The 9,777-nt window shown below is 44.4% G+C and overlaps 1 pseudogene; it reads left to right on the top strand.

Moving 5' to 3' along the window:
• Positions 1-9,777, top strand: part of LOC113457743 — a 102,907-nt pseudogene extending 93,130 nt beyond the window's left edge.

Genomic DNA, 9,777 nt, shown 5'->3' on the forward strand with positions numbered 1-9,777 from the left:
TATCCATAGTTTTTCTTCTCCTGTGGAAACAAAAGCAAAACTCTTTCCTCAAGTAACATATGTCCTGGTGACCATTCTGAGGTCAGTATATCATTACAGAATATTGGCTGATTTAATTTTGTACTTTTTTTCTACTATCCAATGTCTCTCTGCAGCTGTTGTTCCTTTCTCATTAGCAAGTAGAAAATTCAAAGATTAATAAAGAATTGTGTGTAGTGATATTTCATTTGTATTTTAATCAATAGAGCCTGACTGAAGGTCAGAGAGTGAAACAGCCACACTAGTTAACCACAGAGGTCAGGCAGCAGTGGTGCATGCCTTTAATGCCAGCACTAGAGAGGGAAAGGTGATGGGAGGAGCTAGGTCTCAACTCAGTTTCATTCTGAGGATTCGTGGAGGCAGGATCACTATCTCAGTTTGAGGAAGATGTAAAAGAGCCAGTGTCTGGCTGCTTCGCTTTTCTGATCTTCAGGCTGAACCCCAATATCTGTCTATGAACTCTTATTATTCATGCTTCATTTATACAAGCTATTTCTGGGGGGTCTTTATCATCTCTTTCCATTTATTTAATATATTAATATTCTCTCTCCTCTTCTATATTCTATATATATATTCTTCCTATAATAAAGGTATAGTGAAGGAACAATCTTTTAAATCAATAACTATAAGAGGCCACCCTTTTGGTAATAGAGAAGACAGAAGAACTCCAGACTGTAGATGGCCCACTGACTGTTACCATTCTCCAGCTCCCAGATTTCTTTGTAACAACAAATACGGGAGAATTTGAAGAGTTGGTTGATTCTTCAATATGTTGTGTATGTAATTGCTCCTGTACCAGCTGTTCTAAAGCCTGCAATTTCCCTATTGTCTTTCAACCATTTTAAGGGTAGGGTTGTTGGTGCCTGTGAAATATCAATCACTGTTGTACCCCATTCCTATATAACCTGAATGGTCAGTGACTGTTCTTTATAATATCTTGTAATATTTTTCCCAGAAACATATGTCAGTTTATGGTTTGTTTCTAAGATTGGGGGAATGTTAATCTGAGTATTCCATCGCTTGTAACAAATCATGTCCTCACAAATTCACTGCTATGTTAAACACATATGGTTTTAATATTCCTCTCTGCCCTTCTGTCCCTATACATTCAACCCATCTCACACTCTGCTTTACCTGAGAGAAAGTTCCAATCCCTAGAAATTGAACATTTACATCTTGAAGAGGCCAATTTGGGTGCCAAGATTCTAATTAAATTGTTACATCCACACCTGTGTCTACCAGACCCTCAATGACACCGTCATTTATTCGCATTTTTAATTTTGGTCTTTGTTCATTTGTTGAAGTTTGTCGAAATACTTGCTTTATTGTTTTTCCTGAATTTTTTGTTCTCTCTTCTATAGCTAGTCTATTACCCAGAGCAGTATGGTTTCTTACAATAAGCATTAGGTTCTTTAATTGCTTTGGGAAGATTGTTCCAGTATAATGGCAGAAAATGACTGAACAGCACTTGGGAGGCAGAGGCAGGGGGATCTCTGTGAGTTTGAGACCAGCCTGGTCTACAGAGCTAGTTCCAGGATAGGCTCCAAAGCCACAGTGAAACCCTGTCTCGAAAATCCAAAAAAAAAAGAAAACGAAAAAGAAAAAATGACTGAACAGATTTGGCATAGGAGCCTGAAAGAGGCCCCTCATGGAATTTTCTGACTGCAAAGCATTACCTTGAATATTCCTCATTGACTTATATTCATTAGTTCAATGTCTCCCTTTGCCACACCTTCTGCATAATCCAGAAGGGAGGGGCATTCTGAATGGATTATTCTTAGAAAAACATTGTTTCTAGGAACGCCCTGTCTACAATCCCTTTTAAGGTGACCTTGTTTGCTACAATTTTAACATTTCGATTTTTCCTCAAACCTCTGGAAATCACCTCTCCTACCCTTGCATCACCATGGTCATGAGATTCAATATTAACTGTATCTCAAATCCATCCCTCCTAAGAGGCTGACCTCACCTTTATCAGCCTATTTATGATCTTGCATAGAGAATTAGCATTTTCAAAAGCCAGAGATTCAATTAGTATTCGTCTGGCTTCTGAATTTGGCATCATTCTGTTGACTGCTGATGTCAATCGTTGTAAGAAATCCATAAAAGCTTCCTTTGGGCCCTGTATAAATTTAGTAAATAACTCAATTTCTTTCTTATTTCTCAAATTCTGTCTCAAGTATTCAAAACTTCTGTGTGGCATCAATCCAGGGTGTGGCCATTATATACAGCATCCTTTCTATAGTAGTATAATCTCCTTCTCCAAGAATTTAATTTTGGAAGATTTCCCTATGTCTGGCTTACTTCGTATTTGGTAATCTTAGCTTCTTCTTAGAAGCCCAACAACCACATGTAAGTCCATGTGAAAAACAACCCAACAGCAATGGCCAGAGAGCTCCTAGCAGGTACTCAGCACCATCTACCAGTCTTATAACCTAACTATTTCAGCACACCAGCCAACACCAAAACACCAACCACAAGAATCATAGGAAATTATATTTGGAGTGGTATATGGTCAGCTGGAGCCTCTAGTTCACTCCTGCTTGATCCGGAAAGCCTCATTCCTCTCTCTCTCTCTCTCTCTCTCTCTCTCTCTCTCTCTCTCTCTCTCTCTGGGATGGGGTTTCAAAATCCTGGCTGTCCTGGAACTCATTCTGTAGAACAAGCTGGCCTTGTACTCACAGAGATCCTCCTGCCTCTGCCTCCCAAGTATTGGATTAAAGGTATTAAAGGTGTGTGCCCGGCCCTAGTTCCATATTCTTGGTGGCTGTGGCAGATCTTCCCTTGAAATTGCCAGTAGCCTAAGACCCTACCTAAAGCTGTCAGGTTTTGACCACACTTTGACACAAATCCAGCTTGTGGTAGCCACACACCATCTTCACTCCTTACCTGTAGGCTAAATAACGTCCCTGTTTTAGTTAGGGTGCATGACTTCTTCAACCCCAATTTCTGAGGCTGGAAAACTTGCTCAAATAAATCCGATCTTTTACTTTTTCATTTTGGCTTGATCTGCCTTTCTGCCTCAGTGGAGAAACCTATTATTCTGTTACAGAAAACCTATTAGTATAAAACAACAATGAACCACACAAACGCAAGACCGTGAGAACAGAAACCTAAGGAGCCTGAGAGAGGCTGCTTGTCTGGAGGCGTAAGAAGTCTTCCTACAGGGAATCAAGACTTTGCGTGGAATCTGATGGAATGTGAGCTCAATTCAGGCCAGGAGAGCAAATGCCTGTGTCAGAAGGAAAGATGATAACTTAAAGAAAAGTTATGTAGCTTATATGGAACACATAGAAAGGCAAACATATACATGTACATACACGTTTATTTTGTATAGTAATAGCAGGATGAAAGCCCAGAGCTAAAACTGTTATTTCTGGTTTTGCTTGCTAATATAGACTTGCTGTTATGAGCCATCTGTGCCATGAACTCGTTGTGCTCAGACCATCTGTAATGTTCCTAATCTAATGGTTTGAAGGATGGCTCATGCCCTCATTAGAAGATTTTAGTGCCTCAAAAAAAAATTTGTTGCAAATGGCAAGATATTGATCGCTCTGCATTGTATAAAGCAACTCAACCTAAAGGAATCTCCATGAGAGCTGGAAGAAACAAAGCAACATTCCCTCAGCCTCTTCTACAGACCCGGATCTTCTATAGTCTCTTATCCATTGATCCTCTTGGTAATCTCATGAATTGGAGTAGTATTCATGTTTATTACTCCAGAAAGCAAGGCCTTCAAGGTGTATTAACTTCCCCAAGATCACACAGCTCAAAAAGGCAGAGCCAAGATTAAAACTCCAGGATGCTGTCTTCCAAAATCTGTAATCTCTGCGGTGGGTGCTGCTGGCTGCCTTCCCTGCATGCTTCTGTTCTCTCTAGAGATTAGTTTAGACTCTTCCAGGCAGCTAGTGGGCTACCTTCTAGAGTGGGTCTCTTGCCTACAGGGTGTTTCTTAGCAACGAGTTCAACTGACATTTGAAGCTGCTCAGTTCTTCCCTCTGCACGAACATCCCATGGGCCTTAAATATTCATCATCCCTGAACTCTGCTGTACTCATTTCACCAACCCCCAGACACCCACTCATTCCTGCACGCCAGTGTTTTGCTTCCAAGCAAACAATGCCTTCACCCAGGGTGAGTTGTGCTTTCTGCCAAAGATGAATTCAGCGGTTTACCTGGTGGTGGGTAAACCAACTGTCAAAAGGAATTTCTCTGCTGCAAGGAATGGTCCATGATAAGAGAGACATCTGGACCAATGAGATGTAAGGAAAAGTCTGCTGGGGAGCCCTGTGCACAACACTGAGCACTCTGGGTAGAGTGAACCCGAAAGAAACAGCTACTCAGCCCTGGAGGGTTGTGTGTGGTATTTAAACACACAATTCCTCAGCAAGGCCATCACCAGTCTGGACAAGAAGTGTATGCTAGAAGCAGGCTTAGCCTCTCAATAAGACAGCTGTGAGGCCTGCAGCAAACACTCAGGCATCCTTGAGCTTTGGCAGGTGAATGACCCAGCAATTTACCAAATTATTGAAGCAGAGAAAGTAAATAGTAACTTCCCAGTGCTGGGCTTTCGATTGTTAACAAGGCAAATACCTTACCTGACTCCTTGCTTTTATGGCCCTTAAGCCTGGCCTGAGCCTGTGATGTGCGAATGATTTCTTATTAATAAAGAAACTGCCTAGGCCCATTTCATAGGCCAACCCTTAGGTAGGCGGAGAAAACAGAACAGGATGCTGGGAGAATGAAGCTGAGTCAGTGAGTCGCCATGGTTCTCGCACTCCAGGCAGATGCAGGTTAAGATCATTCCTGGTAAGCCAGCTCGTGGGCTACAAAGATTAATAGAAATGGGTTAGATTAATATGTAAGAGCTAGCCAATAAGAGGCTGGAACTAATGGGGCCAGGCAGTGTTTAAAAGAATACAGTTTCCGTGTAATTATTTCGGGTCATAAGCTAAGCTAGCCATGTGGGCGGCCGGGTGCTAGGGACGCAGCCCTGCTGCTCCTATTTCAACAAGCCTGAAGCTCAATTGGTAAGTCACTTGTCAGGCCTGCACAGTCCCTGGACTTGGTCCCCAGTACCACAGAAAAGCAGGCGTGACACAGGGAGGAAGGTCCAGCTTAAAGTCATCCTGTGCTATAGAGCTAGCTCAAAGTCAGCCTGCACTGAGACCATCTCGGCCTAAAGTCTTTCTGCCTAGAGACCATGCTCATTTGAGCCACCAGCCTCACAGGGACAGAAAACAGAGATTTCTACTTAAACCTTTCTCTCATGTGCTCACACAACTGCTTCTAGAGACCATCTCACAAAGGGACAGCTACATGTACTTGCTTAAATGGCCCTACCACTCCACCACACACACACACACACACACACACACACACACACACTCACTCACTCACACTCACACACAATGGTATAGTAACCACTGTGACTACAGTGTAACTACATGGGATTTGTGTCTGCTTGCTTTTGCTTAATTTTTTGAGGGGGGTTCCAAACAGGGTTTCTCTGTGTTACAGTTCTACCTATTCTAGAACTCAATTTGTAGACCAGGCTGGCATTGAATTCAGAGAGATCTGCCTGCCTCTTCCTCCTGAGTGCTGGGATTAAAATCATTCACCACCACCACCCTGCCAAAAAAAAATTAATTCAGATTGGTAGTGGTGGTACACACCTTTAATCCCAGAACTCAGGAGGCAGAGAGAGGCAGGTAGATCTCTGTGAGTTCGAGGCTAGCCTGGTCTACAAGAGCTAGTTCCAGGATAAGCTCCAAAGCTACAAAGAAACCCTGTCTCATAAAACAAAAAACTAAACAAACAAACAAAAAACATAATGCATCTCACATGCACACCTGTGTCCTGTTTGCCTGTATGTGTACCATGTACAAGCAGAGCCTACAGAGTTCAGAAGAGGTGTCAAATTTCCTGGAACTTGTGTTACAGATGGTTATGAGCCACCTGATGTGAGCACTGAGAACTGAACCTGGGTCCTCTGAGAGAGCAGCAAGGGTTCTTAACTAAGGCACCATCTCTCTAGCCTCTTTTGCTTTTTTTTGGGGGGGGGGCTGTGAAGCTCATTCTGTTTTCCTGCCTTCTGAGTGCTGGGCTGAACCTGGCATCCTCCTCTCTCTCTCTCTCCTCCCAGCTCAGGTTATCCCAGTCTGGGACCTAAGAATAAAAATGTACTTTCAAAGTGTCATAACTTTCTGTTCAGAACGTCCGTTTTGATTTGTTTGTTGGTTGTGTGTTTCTTTCTTTGCTTTGATCGCGTCAACTTGCTTGAATCAATCGGGAAGAAAGTCTCAATGAGGGACTGTCAAGATTAGCTTGGCCTATGGACCTGCCTGCAAGAGATTTTTTTAAATAGGGCTAGTGAGGTGGGAAGTCCCACCCTCAAAGGGAATGGCACCACTGAATGGGCTGGGCTAAATGAGAAACAGTTGAGGGCTAACAAAATTCTCAGCCTCTGGACTGGAGAGGCCAGGTGACCAGCTGAAGATCCTGTCCTCAGACTGCATCTCCAGACTCCATCTGTCTCCACCAAACCTCAGGCTGCCTGAGCCCCTGTCTCCTCCCACTTTATATCAGCCCCCCAGCCACCTCACTCCTGTCTCCACCTCCCTAGTGCTGGGATTAAAGGCGTGGGATCCCAAGTACTGGGATCACCTTTGTGTGAGCTGTATTTCTCTTTTAGACAGATTCAATTTTGTGTAGCCCAGGGTGACCTTGATCTAACAGAGATCCTTTGGCCTCTTCTCCCGAGTCCTGGGATTAAAGGTGTGTGCCCACCACTCCCTGGACCCTAGTGGCTTAGCATGCATTCTGATCTTCAGGCAAGCTTTATTTGTTAAAACCTAAATAAAATATCACCATCTGTCTCGAGATTCTGCTATTGTGACTCCCTGATAATGATGGACAGCAGCCTGGAACTGTGAATTAAAAATTACCCTTTTTCCCTGAAATCGCTTTTGTTCAAGGTATTTTCTAATGAGTGGAAAATAAGCTAAGACTTTTGTTTTTTTCTCATGGTTTTGCTCCCTTTTCTCCACAGAAGACATTCCCTTCTGAACCACATGGATTCCTTTGCTTACCTTCTTGTCCTGCCTCCTCCAGCCTCTCCCTTTCCTGCGCTTTAGAGTTTGGCCAGACCTCTTCCACATAGCCCACCCTCCTCCACGCTAACACAGACGTGCCATTCCCTAAGATGTTCCCTCTTGTCCTCCACAGCTGGCTTCCTTCAAAGTGACACCTTGGCCCGTTTCTCTGCCCCTCCAATCCACCCTTCAACACGGTCAATACCATAGCAGTCCCTGAGTTCCTAATGAAATTCCTGGAAGTGCTTACCTTATCATGTAGTTATCTCTAGATGATAAACCTTGCCACATTTTGATCCGACCAAATCAGACCGAATTAGAAGACACCCAGGTTTAATGGATGGCAACACTCCCGGGTGCCCCCCCCCCAAACACAGAGAGAGAAACAGAGAACCTAAAGACCACAGAAAACCAGGAGACCACGTGTTCAGTCTCTAGGGGGCAGTCCCTGTGGGGGCAGTCTTGGCCCTCCCTGGGGAGGGGGTCACCATTTGAAGGGGTTCTCAGAGGTGGAATTTGGACTGAGGCAACTTTCAGGGGAGGGAGCTTTAAAATGGAACTTTCCACCCAACATTTCAAGATGAATGCCAGGGGCCTGGGGTGAAGCCCCCCAACTAAACAATTCAGACTCTTGTTTATACAAGGGTGCCGGGCAGCTGAGGTGATGCTTCCGACCAAACATTCCAGACTCTCTTTGGATAAAGGGGCGCAGGCTAATGTTTTACCCAGTGCCTCTTTCAAAAACTACATCTTTGAGGGATCAGGAGTTAAGAGCGCCGGTTGCTCTTCCAAAAGACCTGGGTTCAATGCCCAGCACCCTTGTGGCAGTTCATGAGGTCTGTAACTGCAGTTCTGGGGAATCTAATGTCTCTTTTGGCCTCTCTCTATGGCCTGGACTACATAGGGAGTTCCGGACTGGCAGGCATCTTTAAAAACAAACAAATGTTCTTCCTATGGTGTCTGTACTTCCACCTCGTGCACGGTCCTAAATAAAAAGCAAAGAAGGTGACTCTTGGGACTGACCTCCTGCTGCGGGTCTCTACAGAGCAAGCTGAAAGTCAATTTAGAGTCCCTCCTCCTCACCTTGACCAACGTGACACTAATCCGCTTATCTGAGCCTCTGCCAAACCATAACTAGAGAGAAAACGGTAGATTAGAACGAAAGATTAGCGAGAGAGAGAGCAGTCAAATCTCCCAGACAGCCCAATTTCCACCAGGCGATAAAGACGTTCTCACTACTTTAATCCCGATACAAAAAAATGACCCGACATAGTAGCCAGTTGCTTTTCTATTGCTTTCTTATATTAATCCCTGTAAGGAAATAGCTAAAATGATCGCTTGACTTTGGTGGGGGTAGGCTACTGTTTTTCCTTGTTTGTTTTGTAGCCGAGGATGGCTTTGAACTCTGATTCTCCAGCCTTTGGGTAACCACCATGGCTAGGATTATAGGCATGGACCACCATGCCAGAATCAAGCTCTGGAAAAACATCCTTCCCGCTTCCTCTGTAGAAGATTTACTGCATTTTATGGAATAACATGTTATCTGATTCTGGAATCAAAAATAAAGCCAAACAGTATCTTTTAACTAACAGGTTAGAATTTTGCGCCTTTAACAATAGGTTCTGCCTAATCAGACTCCAGGGACAGCGTGGATAGGATGGGGGTTAATTCCACCTTTCAATAGCCCTAATCGAAGTTTAACCTGTGGAAGAACATGGAAGTCATCAGAGTCACTTACGTAATTTAAAAAAAGATTTATATATTTTATGTATATGATTATTCTGTCTGCAGGTATGCCTGCAGATCCCATTATATAGATGGTTGTGAGTTGCCCTGTGATTGCTGGAAATTAAGCTCACGACCTCTGGAATAGCAGACAATGCTCTTAACCTCTGTGCCGTCTCTCCAGCCCCATTTAAGTAACTCTTTCAGTAAATTTTTTAAAAAGATAAAAATTAGGACTCCGTAACCGGCAGCCTGTGCCTATAGCCGGCCTTGACCCAGAGATCCAAACCGCGAGCACCACGTCCATAGGTGGCCCCCCTCATCTGGGCATGCACGGACACGGAGGGGACTGAGGAGCAGAGCCTGGACGAAGCCTTTGCCCAGGCAAGAAAGAGAAGGAGCAGGCAGTCTGGCGGCCACGAATAGGAGCAGGAGCAGCCCGGTGGCGAGCAGCGCTCAATCTCCGGTGCCAGGTCTGGCGAAGGTGGAACCCAGAGGACAGGATGACCAGACAACAAGGCCGCAAGGAAGGATGAAGATGAGTGGAAAGAATTTGAGCAAAAAGAGGCCGACACAGCAGACTAAGAGTTCGGGCAATGCAAATAAGTGAAAAGGAAGAGGGTGATAATGAAAAGAGATAAGACCGAGGAGATGAATGGGAAGATGGAGGTGGCAGTGAGTAGAAAAATCTTCAGGTCCCTGGAATAAAACAGCTCCTGCACAAGAGCTCCTGCTCCAGTAATAGCTACAGAATCCTTGGAGCTGGCAATGCCTACAGGTGTATATAGGCCTCCTGGAACCAGGCTAACCACAGTAAGGAAACGCCACAAGGACTATCAGAAATATACAGCGGTGCACAGTTCGCAACCCCGCAGTCCCACAGAGTGCCAGAACAGGGACTGGAAATGAATGCGACCTGA

This window comes from Microtus ochrogaster, linkage group LG5 (assembly GCF_000317375.1).
Source record: "Microtus ochrogaster isolate Prairie Vole_2 linkage group LG5, MicOch1.0, whole genome shotgun sequence".
Lineage (NCBI taxonomy): Eukaryota > Metazoa > Chordata > Mammalia > Rodentia > Cricetidae > Microtus > Microtus ochrogaster.